Source organism: Ovis aries, chromosome 12 (assembly GCF_016772045.2).
Source record: "Ovis aries strain OAR_USU_Benz2616 breed Rambouillet chromosome 12, ARS-UI_Ramb_v3.0, whole genome shotgun sequence".
Lineage (NCBI taxonomy): Eukaryota > Metazoa > Chordata > Mammalia > Artiodactyla > Bovidae > Ovis > Ovis aries.
This window is the reverse complement of record NC_056065.1, coordinates 45,301,856-45,322,988: the sequence shown is the minus strand read 5'-3', so window position 1 is coordinate 45,322,988 and position 21,133 is coordinate 45,301,856.

The window sequence follows — 21,133 nt, the reverse complement described above, 5'->3', positions numbered from 1 at the left end:
GTGTCCAGGGACCCCATCCTGGACTGAGGGCCCTGGCTCCCCATGGGGTCTCCCAGGAGTCTTGCTAAGGGTTTCCCATTGGAAGTATAGGGCCACTCTTAGCCACTAGCCCCCTCCTCACAGCCTTCTGTTCCTTTGGAAAACAATTTAAAACACATTTTGAGAGAGTCCATTCCTGCAGAACAAGGAGATTAATATAAGCAATTTCAGGTCTCTGTAACCAGGCTGGAGTATGAAGCCTCCTTCCTTAATGATCAGCATAAAGTAAAAGTCTTTTTAGTACAATAATAATTTATCCGTTAATTTTACAATTGAGCTGAGGTAAAAATATCCTAAAGATGGGGCAGCATTGAGCTTTATCAGTTCAGTTCAGTCGCTCCGTTGTGTCTGACTCTTTGCAACCCTGTCGACTGCAGCATGCCAGGCTTCCCTGTCCATCACCAACTCCAGAAGCTTGGTCAAACTCATGTCCATCAAGTCGGTGATGCCATCCAACCATCTCATCCTCTGTCATCCCCTTCTCCTGCTGCCTTCAATCTTTCCCAGCATCAGGGTCTTTTCCAGTAAGTCAGTTCTTGGCATCAGGTGGACAAAATATTGGAGCTTCAGCTTCAGCATCAGTCCTTCCAATGAATATTCAGCACTGATTTCCTTCAGGGCTTCCTTGACAGCTCAGTTGGTAAAGAATCTGCCTGCAATGACTGGTTTGATCTTGCAAAGGACTCTCAAGAGTCTTCTCCAACACTACAGTTTAAAAGCATCAATTATTTGGTGCTCAGCTTTCTTTATGGTCCAACTCTCACATCCATACACGACTACTGGAAAAACCATAGCTTTGACTAGATTGACCTTTGTCAAAAAGTAATGTGTCTGCTTTTTAAAATGCTGTCTAGGTTGGTCATAGCTTTTCTTCCAAGGAGCAAGCATCTTTTAATTTCATTACTGAAGTCACTATCTGCAGTGATTTTGGAGCCCAAGTCTGTCACTGTTTCCATTGCTTCCCATCAATTCGCCATGAAGTGATGGGACCAGATGCTATGATCTTAGTTTTCTGAATGTTAAGTTTTAAGCCAGCTTTTTCACTCTCCTCTTTCACTTTCATCAAAAGGCTCTTTAGTTCCTCTTCACTTTCTGCCATAAGGGTGGTGTCATCTGCATATCTGATGTTATTGATATTTCTCCATGCAATCTTGATTCCAGCTTGTGCTTCCTCCAGCCTGGCATTTCTCATGATGTACTTTGCATATAAGTTAAGTAAGTAGGGTGACAGTATTCAGCCTTGACATATTCCTTTCCCAATTTGGAACCAGTCCATTGTTCCATGTCCAGTTCTAACTGTTGCTTCTTGATCTGCATAGAGACTTCTCAGGAGGCAGGTAAGGTGGTCTAGTATTCCCATCTCTTCAAGAATTTTCCACAGTTTGTTGTGATCCACACAGTCAAAGGCTTTGGCATCCTCAGTAAAGCAGAAGTAGATATTTTTATGAAACTCTCTTACTTTTTCTATGATCCAACGGATGTTGGCAATTTGATCTCTGGTTCTTCTGCTGTTTCTAAATCCAGCATGAACATCTGGAGGTTTTCAGTTCACATATTGTTGAAGCCTCGCTTGGAGAATTTTGAGCATTACTTTGCTAGGATGTGAGATCAGTGCAATTGTGCAGTACTGGTACTCACTGCATATATACCTGGTACTCACTGCAGTTGAGAAGTGAGAGTTGCTGTTGGAGGGTGGTTGTTGGCCGTGGCCTTCATGAAGCATCTGTACCAGCGAGCACCACCTTCTGACTCCACAGTGGAGTCTGATGTCCCTGAAACAGTACCAGACTTGGGGTCCTCAAGGAGGGCCTCAAAGCTTGATGCCTCACTTACAACAGGCTTTGACCTTGGACGTGTGAGTTCTTTTTGCTGAGCCTCATTTACAGATTATCTAACCTATAAACGGGAAGAACACCACAGTGGATGAGTGTGAGGCCTCCATGAACAACAGGATAGAATTAGCCCCAAGCTGGGGGTCTGAGATGTAACAAGTATGACTCAAGTTGGGTGAGAACGGGGTGATGGCTGAGATAGCACCTCCCAGCTGCAGGGGACTGGAGGGACTGTCTCTCTGTACATAGCTCCCTGATGGTAGGGACTGTTTGCAGTTGATAGTGGAATTGACCACCAGCAGTCAGGACAGAGGTTCAGCTGTCAGGGTGGAGGGTCCTGCCTGAGTGCAGAGCTGGGGCTTCTGCAGCAGAACTGCCTTGGCCGTGCCCATTCCTCCCATGACCTGCAAATCTGGTTCCATCTCCAGATTCCTTTGGACCAGGACGATGGGAAGGGGAACCCCCAGGACATGGTCTATGCAGAGACCTTGGCCATGGAGGAGATGGCCTCAGGGACCAGTATCCAGCATTCATGGTCTTCGATCCCCAGGCACCCCAGACCCCAGAATCTGGCAAGGAAGGAGAAGACTGTAGTGAGCCAATTTGTACTGCAGTGAAGTAGCACTGAATGTTCCCAAAAGATGGAACATAAGCCCAGAGGCTATCATGTTTGAGACGCATAGCCAGGAGCAGGAAGAGTTTAAAATATTCTTTTACCAGTGGCATTAGGAAGGTGCCCTCGGAGTTGTCAGTGGTGCCCTTGGTTTTGCCTCTTCCCTCCACTTTCCAGTGCCCCCCTCCTGTGTGACCATGCGGTCATGCTTACATGGGGCTGACCAGACAGCCTGCTGCTGCCCCACCAATGGCTGCAGGTCTTTGGTGTGTGGGCTTTTCAGACAAACTCACACGACTCTCCTTTGGTTTTCTCTCTGAGTTATTTGTGCAGAAACTAGCCCCTTAGCAAGTACACCTGCCTGAGAGTGTGGGGTTTGAGTTGGATTAACTAGGAGGGAGGCGCTTGTCACTTCTGAATCTCAGGCTCCAACCAGCTGCCCCTGGAACTTGTTCCCACTTTAAACCCAGAGCTCCAGCCCAGCTTGGCTTGTGATGGCACTTGTGAGTGAAAGTCGCTCAGTCGTGTCCGACTCCTCGTGACCCCATGGACTATACAGTCCATGGAATTCTCCAGGCCAGAATATGGAGTGGGTAGCCTTTCCCTTCTCCGGGGGATCTTCCCAACCCAGGGATCAAACCCAGGTCTCCCTCATCGCAGGTGGGTTCTTTACCAGCTGAGCCACCAGGGAAGCCCTGTGATGGCACTTGGGAGGCTGTTATTATATGATTACTAAACACTGTTTGATTCACTGAAGACAGATTGGTTGAGCAAACCCTTCTGAACAGATTTTGGTGACTTTGCTGCACAATCACACACAGGTTTTCAATAATGTGTTCTTGCCTAATTACCATCAAGCACCTGTTGGTAGGCGGGGATGTTGGGGAGGAAACTCAGGGAGAGGGAACAGATACCTTCAGAGCTGGACACTGGGACTATGGGGAGTCTGACGCAGGTGTGTATCTGGCCCAGTGAGGTCCTTGTAAGGCATTACGGGCAGGAGATGGCCCCCACGGAAGGGAGGGAGCCAGGGCCGTGTTAGTCTACATCCCATTTTGCCTTGGGCTACCCCTGCATTTAGGACAGATGGCCCCACCTCCCAGAGGAGGACTTGTCTTCATCCACAGAGGACCCAGGTGGCAACCAGTGATGACGTTAGGAGAGGGCCAGAGATCCTGGCCCTCACAGAAAGTCAGAATCAGGGCCATGGGGCTGCTGCTCCTGCGTGACACTCTAGAACCCACTCTGTCCATCCCTGCTCTGCCCAGGAGGCCAGCCAGGGGGTAGGATTTGGTGCTCCTCTGGGCCATCGGGGTCCCCTTTACACCAGATGGTCGCAAGTGGCACAGAGAGAAATCAGAGCAGGTCAGTTCAGCCCTCACTGTCTCTCATCCTGGCTTCTGCTTTCTTTATGTTCTGTGCCCCTCAGCCCCTCATGGAAGCATCACAGGAGGCCACTGGGAGGTGGGGAGGGCATGGTGGGAGCCATCGTAGGTGGCACCTCTGCCTGGCTAGAATCCTCTCCTAAGACATGGTCCCATGGGCCACTCTCCCTTCCAGTAATGGGCCTGGGTAGGTGCACAGCCAGGGACTTTAGCATGAGCCCTCAATGGGTAGTAATGAAGTTACCCCCAAGTGCCCGCTTGTGTCCTTCTCTCCAAGAGTGATGATGGCAGCCTGGGGGGAGGAGCTTCATGAGCCCAGTGACTCCGCCCTCCCAGCCTTGAGCCACCAGGAGCTGGAGAGGGAGGCAGGTCAATGTACTAAGAGGCCGTAGGCTGGGACTACTCTTCATGCACTAGTATTCCCAGATGCAGAACAGAGGGGACCAGGAGGGGCCAGTGGGGAAGATGGGCAGCTTGTGTCTGAAAGCTCTGCCTCCATGGGGAGCCCACTGTTAGCCCAAAACATCTGGAAATTCCTGGTCTCCCTGTCCTTGCTCAGGAAAGACTGCCATCCCCACCCCTGCCATCACCAGTCCACCCACTGTGACCACCAGCCCCCAGTCCCTCCACTGAACAGTCTGGGGAAGGATACCCAGGCTTCCCTGGTGGGAAAGGACAAGCATGAGGACCCCACCTGCCGAGGTCCTCCCCTTATAGGGTCCCACGTGCCTCCCAGGCCACAGCAATCCTGAAGGCTGATGCTGAGTGACCATCACCTGGGCCAAGTACGTGCTCGACACTCGGCAAGATAGCACTGACCCCTCCCAGCAGCATGTGGGGAGAAGTGATTACTGTCTCTGTGGGAGGAAACAGGCTCAGAGGCTAACTCACCTACCCAAGGTCATGTGCACCTGCCCAAGATCATGTAATCAGAAGCTAAGCATTTTGTCCAGGATGAGATGGGGACAACCTCATTTAGCTTTCAAGTGAGAAATAAATAACTTTTCTTCTCAGAGGGGAACATCTAACTCCCCAGCCCAGATTTCTCTCCAGAGCACCTGGGGAGGGGCCCCCAAGCATTTTGGTTTCAGTCACATCACAGCACAACATTCTAAGCTCAAGGAACCTTCCCAACAGGTCTGAGGACTGAGCCTGAACCTGGTCACCAAAAACAGCCCAGGAAGGAGCTGATACCCTGCCTGTGGGAGCTCAGCCGCTGCCATGGGACAGGAACTTTGATGGGGAAGGTGACTCAAAGCTTCGTGTTTCAACAGAGGATATGGCCGGAGCTTTTTTATCTCACAGCTTTCTCCTCCTTGAAGGAAAGTAGAAAGCATACATTTCAACTGATTTCCAAGTGAATGGGAAATATAGTCAACTTCCTCAGTAAGGTGGAATTGAGTAAGGACAGGACTGAATTGGTTCAGGGGCGTTTCTGGATCTTCCCAGCCCCCTCTCCATCTCTCCTGCATTCTGGCGGGCCGTGCACTTGAGCTCCGGTCGTGGGTGGGCCTGCATCCCCTGCACTTGGCGTGCATGCTCTGGTCACTCAAGGCAGCTCATTGACTTGATGAGAATCACTAGCCAAAGAATTAGGAGGAAATTAAATTAAAGGCCTCAAGCGAAGGAGACTTTATTGATGACAGGGACAATTCTGAAGGCTGAGGTCACCCTTGACAGGAGCTGATCTCATTGGCCTTTTTTTCCAAGGAAGCGCTGGTGAAGAGAGGGAACCTTGATCCGTGTTAGGATCCAAATAAGGTCGAGTGAAAGATCGTCATAGAATAAGGTCAGCTTTTTGCCATAATTTAGAAAACCAAGTCTGAAGACCTATGCCCTCCCTCCTGCCCCTCCAGTAGCATTTGTCATCTCTCAGTCCATCTTGGAGGCTTTGACATTGTCCATCACCCAGTCTCTGGATTCACTGCCCTAACTTGGTGACACCGCTTTCTCCTGGCCTTGCTCCTACCTCTCCGGTCACTTTTTTTCACTCTTTTTCTTTCTCCCCTCTCCCCACTCTTGATGGCAGATGGGGTGCCCAGAGCTCACTTGCTGCTCCATCTGAATCCATTCTCCTCAGACTGGGACTTGAACCCGTGTGCCTGGACTCAAACCTGCCCCAAACCCTCATGCTGCTTGGGACTGCAACCCACAATTTTTAAATTAAGATCACTCCCCACCTGGTGTCTGGACACACTGAGTCTCAGGTTCTTTGTGTCTCAGTGCAGGAGGAATTCAGCGAGAGGAAAGTGACAGGCAAGAAATAGATGAATTACTGTAGGATGCTTGTAAGAGATGCAGGTGGGGGTGAGGGATGTCTGCCCTGACTTTATAGTCAGGGTTATGACTTTACAGTCAAAGGACAGCGGCAGGGGAAAGACCACCTGGTTCTAGCAGACGTGAGGCTCACTCACCCGCCCCTCCTTTCTATCAGGCAGGAGAGTGTCTGACCCTGTCAGGTCAAACTAGGGTTGTTGCTGTTTAGTCGCTAAGTTGCGTCCAGCTCTCACGACACCATGGACTGTAGCCCTCTAGGCTCCTCCGTCCGTGAGGTTTCCAGGCAACAGTACTGGAATGGGTTGCCATTTCCTTCTCCGGGGGATCTTCCCTATCCACAAATTGAACCAGGGTCTCCTGCGTGGCAGGCAGATTCTTTACTGATGGAGCCACAGGGAAGCCCCAGATATCATAGGGCTTATTCACATCAGTAAAGAGTGATGGCATTTTTCTTTCACCTAATGGCCTGGGGCATATCTCATGCTTTTACTTATGGCTTTCTAGTTAAGGAAGCCTGCTTCATTCCATGACGTTCCAATAGCTTTCCTGAGTGAATGTTAACTTACAGCAGTCTCCCAAAGTTCCCTGGGTTTCCCTCTCTATGGGCCCCTACTGGGACTGTATAACTATCCTATCACATCAACACACTTCCTGGGGACCTCCTGCCACCCCAGATGTGAAACGCTGTCTCTGTGCTGGTGTCTCCCATTTCTGTCCTCGCTCAGACCTCTCTCCTGAATGTCCCATTGACCATTTAACTGTCTGCTTCACAGCGGCACTTGGCCATCTAGTCAAATATCTCAAATGTTGTCTGTCCTGACCCTTCCCTCCTCCCACACCTGCTCAGACTCAGCCTTTGGTCGGCGGCAACTCCATCCTCCCAGGCTCTGAGGCCAAACACCTAGGCACCATCCTTGGCTCCTCTCCTCTGCTGCCCTCGTCTCCCCATCAGGAACCTGTTGGTTCTTTATGACCATGGGTGTCTGGGTCTGGCCACTGTCCTCCTTCACCCTGTCCATCAAATCTCAACACCACAGCCAGACTGGTTTTCAGGTGCAAGTGGAATCAGGTCACTGCTTGCACACAGCCCTGCAGTGGCTTCCACATCATGGTTACCAGTGGCCTCCTCGACCCCACACTCAGAGCTCTGTCTGCAGCCCTCATCCCACAGTCTACAGCACTCACTCCACACCACCCATCAATGTCCTCAATCTTGAAATGCTGTCTTCCCTCTGTTCCCAGGACTCCACGACATCCTGGTTATCCTCTCACCTGCTCGTGGCCCCTTGTAGGTCTCCTTGGCTGGCTTCATGCAGGGCTCCCTTGCCGACCTTCTCACCATCTGCACACACACCCTGGACGAGCTCATTCAGTCTCGTGGTTTTCAATGTCACATGTAAGCACTGGCTCCCAAGCCCTTTCCAGGCCTTGGCTTCACCCCTGAAGTCTAGACTCAAACCTGAGTGTGTAATCAACCTCCCCACTGAACGCTTACGTATCAAGCCTAAACTAATGCACACTCAGCCCCCAGACCCCTGCCTACCTCCCACCACGCCTCTTCTTGCAGTTTTCCCTGAATCAGAAGATGACAACTCTAACTCTCCAAGCGTTTGGCCAAAAACACAGGCATCATGTCCTTGACCTACCTCCCTTCCTCTCCGTGTCACCTCCCATCCACCAGCAAATCTCACTGTGCTTCCTTCCTTCCATGTCACCCCCTGACTTCTCTCACTCTGGAACCCTCTCCTGTCGTGTTTCTCTGGTTCATCATTGCAGCTGCCGTTTCCACCACTGGCCCCCATGGTCTATTTATATCACGGCAGGCATCAGCTCATGTCACTTCTCTGCTCAGAAGTCACAGCATGGCTCTGCAGCTCAGGAGGGCCTACAGCGTCACCATGCCTGCAGGGCCTTCCAGCATTGGGCCCCACCTGTGGACATGAGTCCCTGGTCTTCTCCATCCAAACATGCCCCTCCTCAGGGCTCTCACACTGGCTGCTCCATCCAACTGAAATACCCAGCTTGTTCTTCCCCAACCTCTTCCTTCCCAGGGCTCCTCAGAGGGCCCCTCGGTGGAGGGGCCTCTGTGCCAAACCAGCCCCTGCGCTCCCAGCACTGCCCGTCTCCTGCCCTGTCTTCTTCTCCACGGCATTCATTACCTTCTGGAATACTCTGCATCCGCTTGTTTGCTTACTGTCTGCCTCTCCACTACAGTGGAGCTTTCTGGGGCTGGGTGGGTTTGCTGCATATCCCCAGGGCCTTCAATAGCATGTGGCACTCTGGAGCTACCATAATGAACGAGTGAGTGAGTACATGGCTGGGAAGGCGTCCCTTTCTCAGACCCCGCCTTGCAGGTGCCCCGAGCCCCTGGCCCAGGTTATTTGCAGAGCTCTGTCGACAAACCTCTGCTCACTGCCCAGTCTCCTGGAAATCCATGCACCTAAGTGTATGGTCCCAATGTCAGCAGTTTTCCAAACCAAATCGGCACAAGCTTTGCGCCTCCAAGCTCAGTAGAACATTCCAGGATGAATCAGTCTGCACAGTAGGGCCTCGGGGCAGGCGCTCAGCCAAGTGGGCAGAGGGGCCTTGGCTACAACCCATGGGTCGGGTCCAAGTGTCGTCCTGGACTCGAGCCTGGAGCACCCTGGGGACTGAGCACCCAGGTCTCTGGGGACTCCTGGGAAACTTCCTGGGGAGATCAGGATTCTGTTCACAGGTGCTCCCTGGGGATAAAGGCCCAGCTGTCTCTTGCCACCACCTGGGAGAACTATTGGGTTTTTCTTGTTCTCACCTTGCCTTCATCAGGGGGCCCTGAGCACCCCTTAGAATCATGACTGGGTACCCCAAGTGCTCCATATGTGCTGGCTGACTATTTTTAAGCAGAGGGTGTGCACTGTGGCTGAGCCCAGGGACTAGGGCTCCGTGGCTAACTAGTGGCACCACCTTGGGTAAGTCACTTAAAGTCCCTGGGCCTCAGGATCCCAGTCTGTGAACTGGAGACAATGGCAGCCCTGCTTTGGGCCATGGGGGGAGGATTAATTGGTGTGAAGCCGTTGGAACGTTGATGGAGCACAACAGGGCCCAGGTGCCTGAGTTTGTGTTGATCACCACGTTGGTGCCTTTAGGCAGGAGGTCCAGGGTGGTGGAGGCTTCCCAGGTGGCCCTAGTGGTAAAGAACCCACCTGCCAATGCAGGAGACATAAGAGACACAGGTTTGGTCCCTGGGTTGGGAAGTTACCCTGGAGGGGAGCATGGCAACCCACTCCAGTATTCTTGCCTGGGGAATCCCATGGACAGAGGGGCCCGGTTGGCTACAGTCCATAGGGTTGCAAAGAGTTGGGCATGACTGAAGTGACTTAGCTCTCACTCCAGGGTGGAGGATAAGAAGTTAAGGACCAGTGAGGCAGGGGGCTGCTCTCCCAGGGATGGGCATCCACAGTCAACTATCACAGTGGACCCCACAGCTTGGGGCAGGTGGGACACGGCTGATCAGGTCTCTCTCCTTGCCGGACACCTGCTCCTGTGATGGTTTACCCCATTTCCTCAGCCCTTAAACCAGAGTGTGTTTCCTGATACCCTCCGCAGGCCCCGAGACACCTGCAGGCTGCCTAGGGAGCAATGTGCCATGGATCTGAAACCACAGCAGCATAAACGTGCTGAAAGCTGGCACCGCTGACGGTGGCACAAGGGTGAGCAGGGAGTGAGAGCTCGGCAGGTGTGGATGAAGCCCGCCCCACCCTGTGCTGGGCTTGTGCTGTGGGTCCTAGACTTGGGCGAGGCTCAGTTTCCAAGGTAGCTGCAGATGTGTGCCCACACAGTGCAGGTTCAAGGGTGACAGTGAGCCACTCAAGAAGAGAGGGTCAGAGGAGGGCCAGAGCTCCGAAGAGGGCCTGGGTCATACTCCCGTCAAGGGCAGCTGCTTGCAGACTGTCTTCCTCGCTTGTGGACATTCGCCTTCTTGCTGGGTCCTCACATGGAGAAGAGAGAGGGCTCCTGGTCTCACTTCTTAGAAGGGCACTAATATTCCCAGGTGGCTTAGTGGTAAAGAGTTTGCCTGCCAGTGCAGGAGATACAGGAGATGTGGGTTTGATCCCTGGGTCAGGAAGATCCCCTGGAGAAGGAAATGGAAACCTACTCCAGTATTCTTGCCTGGAAAATCCCAAGGACAGGGGAGCCTGGCAGGCTACAGTCCATTGTGATGCAAAGAGTCGGACGTGACTGAATGACTGAGTGCGCTCACGCGTGCACACACACACACGCCAATCATTAGGGGACCCACGCTCATGACTTCATCTAAGCTTTCCCAAAGCCTCCTAATTACCATTACATTAAGGCTTCAACACAGAATTTAGGACAGACACAAACGTTCAGTCCATAGCCACCTCTAAGGACAGCTGGGAGGGGGTTCCCACCAGGGCAGCACTGTGGGCATAGCCTTCTGAGCTCCTCTGTACCTTGGCTGGGCTTCTCCTCCCAGCTGCCTGGCAGGGCGTAGGTTGCCATGATGAAAATACCTCTTTTAGACAATGGACTAAAAATATTTTTTAAAAAATGTTTTAATAGCCTCCTTTTATGCATAAGGAAAGTATGGCCTGGAGAAGGTAAGACCAAGGCCAGGCAGCTCACAACCCATGGGGCCAGGCTATCCACACTGCCTGCAGCCCCACAGCCAGGCCATGGCCACCGAATCCACAGCGCCAAGCTGGAAACTGACATGCCCTGTGGCTCTCAGAGGCTGGTCGGCGGGTGTGAGTGACCCCCTGTAACTCCATATGGACTTCTGTCTGAAACTGCAATTAACCCTTCTCACAGGTTGCCCCTCAAGATTACTTTTCAGAGAATAGATGAATGGGAGTGCTTGTTTAAGTGTTTTGGAAATATTTTCTCTATTAATCTCGATTGGAAGCCGATTACTGCCAATAAGGCTACTGAAGACGCAACCTGAGTTAGGCAGAGTGTTAGGGAGAAGGAGCCCCAGGGTCAGGCCTGGGCGGGAACCATGCCTTCCTGAGTGCTTAGAACCAGGCATGGACAGTGCCCTCTGCACATGCCGAGCCTCTCCTGGCTGGTGTGCTTTGTTGAAATCACCTGAAGTGTAGCTAAGAAAATGGAAACATTCACACACACCCTCCAGGGGCTACCTCCCACCCCCACTCCTACTGTTACCATTTTGGGATATCTCCCTCATTTGGTGTTACTATTCTTTTTTTTTTTTTCATTTTTTATTCTTTTTTTTTTTAGTTTTTATTTTTTAATTTTGAAATCTTTAATCTTAATTTTTTTTTGTATTGCAGTATAGCTGATTAACAATTTCATGATAGTTTCAGGTGAATAGCAAAGGGACTCTTGTCATATACGTACATGTATCCATTCTGCCCCAAACTCCCCTCCCATCTAGGCTGCCACATAACCTTAAGCAGAGTTCCCTGTGCTATACAGAAGGTCTTTGTTGGTTATGCATTTTAAATATAGCAGTGTGTACATGTCCATCACAAATTTCCTAACTGTCCCTTCCCCACATCTTTCCCCCTGGCAAGGGCAACTGTAAGTTCATTCTCTAAACCTGCAAATCTGTTTCTGTTTTGTAAGTTCATTTGTATTATTTCTTTTTAGAATCCACATGTAAGGGATATCATATGATGTTTCTCCTTCTCTCTCTGACTTTACTCAGTATGATAGTCTTTAGGTGTATATTTGTTGCTGCAAACAGTGTTATTTCATTCTTTTTAATGGCTGAGTAATATTCCAATGACCTTGTGGACCACATCTTTATCCATTCCTCCCTTGATGGACATTTAGGTTGCTTCCATGTCTTGAATATTGTAAACAGTGCTACTGTGAACATTGGGGCCTACTGTTCTTGTGAGAGCTTCCCAGGTGGTGCAGTGGTAAAGAGTTCAGTCTCTGGGTCGGGAAGATCCCCTGGAAAAGGAAATGGCAGTCAGACACAACTGAGCACGCATACATGTTCTTGGGAGATGATGCCACATATTCAAGTTTATTTCCTGCTTTTGTCAATTAACACGAATTCCGTAGTGGCCAAACTCTCTAATCTCTGCCTTTTCCTTATCAATAAAATAAATTGCTATCTTCTTCATCTACAATTGTTGAGTCAGTTGTGATAATGGGGATAGAGATTTATGCCTTGAGGATTTTGTGTACGTTCTTTTTTTTTTTCATTCACTCATTGGGCAAATAAATGTATAACGTGTCAGGTGGAGAAAAGTGTTCTGAATAAAAATATGGTCGCTGTGGGGAGAGTCAAGGGAGTGGGAAAGCAAGGGAGTCTGATGCTTTTCATCTGTATCTACCAAGTGAACTCCTATTCATCCTTCAAGACCTCGCCTTCTTCCCCCTTGATGGACCTTGAGGGCGTCAAACTCGGAGAAATAAGTCAGAGAAAGACAAATACCATGTGATCTCATTTTAGATGTGGGATCTAGAGGGGGGAAACCAAGGTTATAGATATAAGAGAGGGCTTTCATGGTGGCTCAGTGCTAAAGAATCTGCCTGCAACGCAGGAGAGGCAGGCTCAATGCCTGGGTTTGGAAGATCCCCTGGAGGAGAGAATGGCAACCCAGTCCAGTATTCTTGCCTGGGAAATTCCACAGACAGAAGACTGAAGCCTGGCTGGCTACAGTCCATAAGGTCAGAAGGAGTTGGATATGAGTGAAGTGACTGAGCATGCATGCAGAGATATAGAGAACAGATCAGTGGTTGCCAGAGGTATGGGGTGGGGGCAGATGAAATGGGCTGAAGGGGTCAGAGGGTACAAACTTCCCAGTTATAGAACAAATAAGTCCTAGGGATATAATGTACAGCATGGTGACTATAGTTAACAATACTGCTCTGCCTATTTGAAAGTTACTGAGAGAGTAAATCATTATAAGAAAAAAAATTTGTAGCTATGTGTAATGATGGATGTTAACTACACTTATTGTGGGGATAATTTTGCAATATATACAAGTATGGAATCATTATGTTGTACACCTGTAAGTAATATAATGTTTTATGCCATCTACACCTCAATAAAAAAAGGTATTTTATGCAGAAAGATTATAAATGCATAGACATTTTAAAATATCCTCCTAAAGCAATTATTGGTCAAAGAGGAAATTAAAAATATAATTACACACTCTGTAGGAAATAACAAAAATGAAAAGATCTTAAAAATTATAATATAACTACACTCTACGCTGAGATCTTACATTCTTTCGGTAGATGTAAACATTTAAAATAGTGAACAAGTAGTGTTGGAACAATGGCTCACTAGATAGAGAAAGTTAATTTAAATCTTTATCATATGCCAAAATAAATTCTGAATGGATGAAGAGTTAGCTAAAACTTAAATTATAAAAATATTTTAAAACTATAAATATTGGGCTTCTCAGATGGCTCAGTTGTAAAGAATCTGCCTGGCAATGCAGGAGACACAAAAGGCACAGGTCCGATCCCTGGGTCAGGAAGATCCCCGGGGGGAGGAAATGGCACCCCACTCCAGTATTCTTGGCTGGGAAATCCCATGGACAGAAGAGCCTTGCAGACTACAGTCCATGGGGTTGCAAAGAGTCAGACACAACTGAGCTCCTGGGCACACAAAATAAAATAAAAGTAGATTAAAAAATAAAATAAATTTCTCAGATTTCTAGTGGAGCAGCTTACTAAGAATGGAGATGAAATGTATTGATGGATTTGACTATTTAGAAGTCTTAAAGTGTATATTAACCAAAAATATTCAAATGAAAATTTAAAGGAAAATAGAATAGAAATTATGTTTAAAAACTTACTAAAAGGAAGACTTTGCAAGTAGACAAGAAAAATTAGAGACAGTAGACAAAAGGTGAAAGGAAAATAATTTATTCTTTTGAAAGGAGATCAAGGGACGGGTTCACAGTTACATGCAAAGGTGCATCTTCACTTATAATCAATGAAAGGTAAATTCTAGCAACAAGTAAATAGCATTTTCTCCCTTAGCATCACCTTAAAGAGATAGAAAAATGAAGTGAGATGAAAAGCCAGTGCTGGTGACTGTGATGGGAGAGATTATGTGATGCTATTGAAATTTAACATTACTAGCTGTGCTGTCTAGTTAGCGCTCACTGTCTGCCCCAGCACGGGGCTATGCCTTTCTGGTGGCGGGGGGCACTCTTCTCACCTCTGCACCCTCAGTGGGATTTTGTTGATGAAGGGACCTGTCCTTTGCAGTGGTGGTCACCTTCTCTCAGATGTTCCTTTCCTCCCTGCAGTGGGGGTGGAGGTGAGGGTGGGGGGTGAAGGGTTGGAGGCACAGGAGGGGGAGGTGGGGCAGCCTCTTGGATACAACCATCTGTGCATAGCAGCTTCTGTCTTGAATCAACAAGAAACTTTAAAAATTCATTTATCATATGAGCATTAATAGAAATTTTCTTGAAAGAAACACAAGGAAGGGCTCTTCGTCCCCTATCTCCCCTGCTCTGTAAATTAAACTACTTTGGCTTCTCATGCTCTCAGCCAGATCTTAGAAACGTCTGTTTTGCCTAGTGGGTCATGGTAAGGGATCCCTCATGAAATGGCTTTCTTCCTTTGAATGAACTATAAGGGTAAGTGGGGCTTCCCTGGTGGCTCAGACGGTAAAGCATCTGCCTGCAATGCAGGAGACCCGAGTTCGATTCCTGGGTTCGGAAGATACCCTGGAGAAGGAATGGCAACCCACTCCAGTATTCTTGTCTAGAGAATTCTGTGGACAGAGGAGCCTGGTGGGCTACAGTCCATGGGGTCGCAAAGAGTCAGACACGACTGAGCGTCTAACACACACTTAGGAGGGTAAGTGTGGAGGGAGATTGGAGCTCTGCCAGTCTGAGGAGGGTGTTATCTCACTGCACTAGCTGAGCAGCCTTGTCCTGGCCAGAAGCTGAGCCTTTAGGTGCAGAAGGTGGGGTGGGTTCAGAACAGGTGCCATCAGGCTAGCTGTGCCACAGTTCCTTTCTTATGGGCTAAATCCTCTGGGTGGTCCTACATGGCATGGACCACATTGGCAAAGACCCTGATGCTGGGAAAGATTGAGGGCAGGAGGAGAAAGGGCTGACAAAGGATGAGATGGTTAGATGGCATCATTGACTCAATGGACATGAGTTTGAGCAAACTCATGTAAATGGTGAAGGACAGGGTAGCCTGGCTTGTTGCAATCCACGGGGTCACAAACAGTCAGACACAACTGAGCGGCTGAACAACAATAACAAGTCCTCCAGGAGTCACGGCCCAGGATCCTGGGGGGTGCCAGGTGGCTTCAGGGGCCAGGGAAGAAGCATGTCCGAAGCATCGTGCCGCAGCTGAGTGACAAGGCAGGATGGCCACGATGTCAAAGTTCACGCCGTCAGGGACTCACCTTGGGAAGAAGGCCCCATGCCTGATAAACTGCTCTCCCCTGAAATGCACACAGGACTGCATCAGTCTGCACATGGCAATAGCTTCCTCCCCAGGATGCTGTGTTCCTGCCGGGGAGGGAGACATCAGAAGAAGAGGTGCCCCTAGAGGGAGGCAGAGTGGAGCTGATTTCAAAGTCACTTCCAAGGGAGCCTAAGAATCAAATCTCAGCTGTGAGACCTTAGTGCATGTTTATTTCTGGGAGAACTTGAATGTATTGGAGAATTGGACTGAAGCTATGAACCTGGTCCCCAGGGGGAGAACATGCCCCTCACACTCGTGTCTGCAGAGCTTCAGAGGGACCACAGTCCCCAGGCTAAGAGACTTTGATCCTGCGACATGGGCTTTGACTGCTGCCCTCATTCAAGAAGGAGGCTTTCTGCTCAGAGATGGTAGGAAGTGCTGCTTCATTCAAAGACGAAGGTACTGGCTGAAGCAGAAATCCACGTAGCCATCCATTCATCCATCCACTTTTGCTGAACAGACCTCTATGCGCCCAGCCAAGTGCAAGAGTTGGCAGCAGACAAGAGCTGGCCTCAAGGGTCCAGGGTGGGGGTGGAAGGTCCATGGTTCTGGCAACCACAAGGAGTGGCTAGGGGCTCAGCTCCCTCACCGGATGACACAGCTGCTGGATCTTCCAGGGAGCCCGGGGAGGAAGGACAGTACAGTCTCCTGGGGGTCCAGGCGGGGCCCTTGGGGCAATGTGGTCTGGATACGGAGGTGGTGTCTTGACCACGGGAAAAGAGGCCCTGGCCTTCCGTGACCCCGCGTCACTCATCTCTGTGGATCCCAGTTGGGGACTGAAAGATAGACCTTTGAGGGGCTTTTCTGATGCAGGTACTATAAGGCCAGGGTCCTTGGGATCTGCCCCATGGGTGTGTCTTGGCAAAAAGTGTCCAGCCGTTTGGTTCTTGCAGATGAGGGAGAAGGTGTCCCTGGGTGAGTCTGCTGGGTCCTGTGGGTCAGGGTATTGAAAGAGCACAGGAGGTGTTGAAAGCACAGGACAGAGAAGGGCTGAGAGTCCATCCCCATACCACCCTCCCCCAGGCTCTGAGAGGCCCCCACATACCCAAGGGCCTCCCTGGGGCTGGCAGGCCCTGCCCACTTCACTCTGTTGGCAGGACGGGGAGCTAACAGTGTCCCATCTAACCTGCTGGCCTCCTTGGTAAGGGCACCAGGGACCCCTGGACTCTAGGGCCCACAGCACCTTGCACTCTGGTCTCACTGTCCAGCAAGAGGTGCCATAGCGTGGCTGCAGGAACCCCATCTTCTCCCCGCCCCGCACCCCACCCCAGATAGCCTCTGGGTGGAGCAGACAACTTGGGGCAGTCATCAGTGATCAGATTTGGCCTTTCAGTCACCCAGCATGCATTTATTTCCAAGTGCCCTCTGGCTGGGCATGATGCCAGGTGTGGGGAAAAAGGCTACAGTGAGGACGGAGCACTCCATGCCCCCAGATGTGTGGGTGAGCTGTGGTCCTGGGGAAACACGGCAGAGGAAGAGGGCTCTCAGCATCTGGAAGGTAGTTCTTCCTTCCTCCAGCCCCGCCTCCACACCATCACTAAGCACCATGAGTGGATCACGGTTCTGGCCTGACTTTTTAAAGTTTGAAAAGATGCAGACACCCCCTGCAGGCCTGGCTCTTTAACTGCATCCCCAGGTACCCAGGGCTTCCCAGGTGGCTCAAGTGGTAAAGAATCTGCTTGCCAGTGCAGGAGAGGCAAGAGCCGCAGGTTTGATCCCTGAGTGGGAAAGATCTCCTGGAGGAGGAAATGGCAACCCAACCCAGTCCAGTATTCTTGCCTGGAGAATCCCATGGATAGAGGGGATAGAGGAGCCTGGCGGACTACAAATCCAAGGGGTTGCAAAGAGTAGGACACGACTGAACACCCACACCATCACAGCCACCAGGTACCCAGGGGCCAGAGAGTGGTGCACAGCCTGAAGCTTGGTACCCCTTTGAGGGGACTGGGTCCAGGAAGGGGCAGGCTGGCTGGGGGCCGTGTTGACCCCTGTCCTGGTGCTGATATCAGACGAGCAGAAACCATCTCCCCCAAGAACTACCAACCTGGGGTTTCCAGCTTGCAGCCCATTATCTGCTAGATAACTGTATCGATTCGATTGATACTATTTGTTAGATAGAGCAGAGGGCCCTGGATGGGGCCGAGCAAGGCCTGATCTGCATGAGATCATTTCAAAGATTAACTTTAGTGAAAGCTTCAAGGTTTGGCAAATCCATAATTAATCAGCTTGACTCAGAGCTCCTGTAATTGGGGGCTGGTGACAAGTCTGCAAAAAAAAAAGAGGGAGAGGCGGTGAAAGGAGCAGAGAAAACTCCTTCGCTCACCACATTTGGGGAGGAGGAACTGAGACGTGAAGGAGGGGGAGTTCTGAGTTGGACCATTTTGTGCTTAGTTTCAGCATATTCACTAGCACTTGATGTATAAATAAGGGCTCTCGTAAAGTTGTGAAACCAGAGCTAGAAAGACCTGGGAATCGTCCTCCCTGGAGGCAGGTTGAGGTGAAATTTGGTCCTTAAATCTGGCCAGTGTTTTTGGTAATTTATCAGGGCACCTCTAAGGACTTTTTGCTCAGCAGTGGCATTTGGAGCCATATTTTCTTTATGTTCTTTGTTGTCATCCACTCTTCAGCTGCTCTAGTTGAATCTTCCAGGGGCAGAGTTGAGATGCAGAGGTTTGAAAAGGTGGTGTCCACATACCCAGAGACCAGGAGGGAGCCAGCAGTTCAGGGATAGCAGGGGTCCCAGGCAAGAAGAGCAGTTTATTAAGATCCTGAAAATGAGCTCGGCCATCTTTGGTAAGAAATTAGAACCAGGATGATGTCAACCTTTGGGCTGCTTCCTAAAGTGAAAGTCAGTTGCTCAGTTGTGTCTGGCTCTTTGTGATCCCATGGACTGTAGCCCATTAGTCTCCTCTGTCCATGGGAATTCAAGTGGCCCGCAAATAGCAGCAAAGCTCTGGTCGTATTTGCGTATTGTGAATTCCAACACACTGAGTCACTAACCTTAAGAGATTAATGCTCTGCTGTTTGGGTTCGGGAAACATGAACGCAACATATATAAGTTGATTGTGAGTGATCCAAACTCAGTATTTCTATAGCCATGAGTTCAGAAAGACCTTCTCAAGTCCTCACCGATGGTTGTGCCTGCCCACAGAGCTAAGCTCCAGAAAGGTCTGTAGAGTCTAAATTAGGATGTGAAGATTGAGTCGTGGGCTACACAATAATTCGCTTTAAGCTGTATAAATAGTATTTTATTTGGGAATTCATCGAAAGGAAGTTTTGAAGGTCAAAGCCTTCCCAACATTGAGTGCATAGGTACTTAATGTTCAATCTCAGGTCTCTGTTATAATCCTGAGTGGCTTGGCTTCAGATGTATTTTTAGCGAAGGGAAATTGAATGTCAATTTGAGAAAGCCTTCCCCTAGGAGCACCCCTCCCACCCTCTGCACTCGTTTCTTAGCCCAGAGAAGACTGATCATCCCCACAGAACCTCTGGGAGAGAGTGCCTAACTGCCGACCAGCCAGCCCCTCACACACTGCATGTCCTCTGGGGTCAGCCCCCGGGGACACTTAACTATGGGTTCCAAAGTGTTTTCAAGGCTCCCTGCTGCCCGTCACTTCCTTTGGGGCTGTCCTAGGGCATTCTGGAGATGAGCCTAGGTCTAGAGAAAAGATCCAAAGCACAGCATGGTGGGGGGGTGGTGGTGCCCATGCTGCCGTCCACCCCACTAAGACACAGCCTCTCCTCCCAACTCACTGGGGATCAGAGTATTTGGTGTCTGGGGAAGATATTATGTCTCTGGAAGGTTCAGGATAGCATGCAGGTGTGCTACCTGGGGGAAGGATGCGGCCATTGGCACCCATCAAATGCTGCGGAGTTGTGGGGACATCGATGAAGGTGGTCAGGATGGCCTGGCCTGGGAATGTTGTCCTTGTACAGTGGAAGGTGGATCTCCAGAGAGCAGGACCTTGTCTGGTTTCCTCAACCTCCCAACCTCAGCTCCTAGGCAGTGCCCAGTGTGGAGCATCAGTGGAGAGAATATTTGTGATATTAATAGGTTCTTAGGGTGGGACTCAGGAAGAGGGGAGGAGGCAGAAGTGTGTTTAAGGCAGAGCTCACAACCTCTGGGACTTTGCCAAGGATCCATCCCCAAACAGGGACTGGGGGGCTCTCATGAACCTGCCCTGCTTGGTTACCTTAGAAGGTGCCTGCACAAAGTCAAGTCCAAAGCTCTCCCCATATAGCACAGGTCAGGGCTCTCTGCAGTGGTGCCCTAGCCTCACTTCCCGCCGGGTCTCCACCCACCATCCTCCTGAGAATCCTATTCTGAAAACTCTCAGAACTCTTGGCTGTTCCTCTGCTCTCCCACACTGCCTTTCCCATATTCACCTGGTGAAATTGTGTGAGTCCTTCAAAGTCACGTTCAGCTCAGTCACTCAGTCATGTCCGACTCTGTGACCCCATGGACTGACTGCAGTACACAGGCTGCCCTGTCCATCACCAACTCCCAGAGCTTGCTCAAACTCATGTCCGTCCAGTCGGTGATGCCATCCAACCATCTTATCCTCTGTTGTTCCCTTCTCCTCCTGCCTTCAATCTATCTCAACATCAGGGTCTTTTCCAGTGAGCCAGTTCTTCACATCAGGTGGCCAATTGGAGCTTCAGCTTCAGCATCAGTCTTTCCAATGAATATTCAGGACTGATTTGCTTTACAACTCACTGGTTGGATCTCCTTGGAGTCCAGGGAACTCTCAAGAGTCTTCTCCAACACCACAGTTCAAAAGTATCAGTTCTTCAGTGCTCAGCTTTCTTTATGGTCCAACTCTCTCATCCATACGTGACCACTGGAAAAACTGTAGCCTTGACTAAACAGACCTTTGTCAGCAAAGTAATGTCTCTGCTTTTTAATATGCTGTCTAGGTTCATCATAGCTTTTCTTCCAAGGAGCAAGCATCTTTTAATTTCATGGCTGCAGGCACCATTTGCAGTGGTTTGGGAGCCCAAGAAAGTAAAGTCTGTCACTGTTTTCATTGTTTCGCCATCTATTTTCCATGAAGTGATGGGACCAGATGCCATGACCTTAGTTTTTTGAATGTTGAGTTTTAAGCCATGTTCAAGGGCCTCCTTTTTCATGTAGGCTGCCCCCTCCCCCACCTCTGTCCTGAATCAGAACAGTTCCCTTCATTTGTGTCTCCTGATGAGTGGTCTTTGTATTTTGATTCAGGGCTGGTTGTCTCCGTGTCTGACCCCCTCAGTTGATCCCACTGCCTGGCACATGGCAGGAAGTCATGGCATTTACTAAATGGACTTTCTTCTGGTAGCCGACAGTGATGGTTGAAGTCATCTCAGCCTATAGTTTATATACACCTAGCACAGAGGCCTCTGGGAAGAAGATTCCTTACCATCCTGAAGCTGGTTGGACTGCTTTTAGGTTTGATGAAAAGCTCTTCCATTTGAGACAGAGTTGTCAGGACTTTGGAACCAGAATGACCTGCATTCCAATTTGAGCTTCGCACCTACATGTGTGTGAGCTTGAGTAAGTTCTAAACTTCTTTGAACATCAG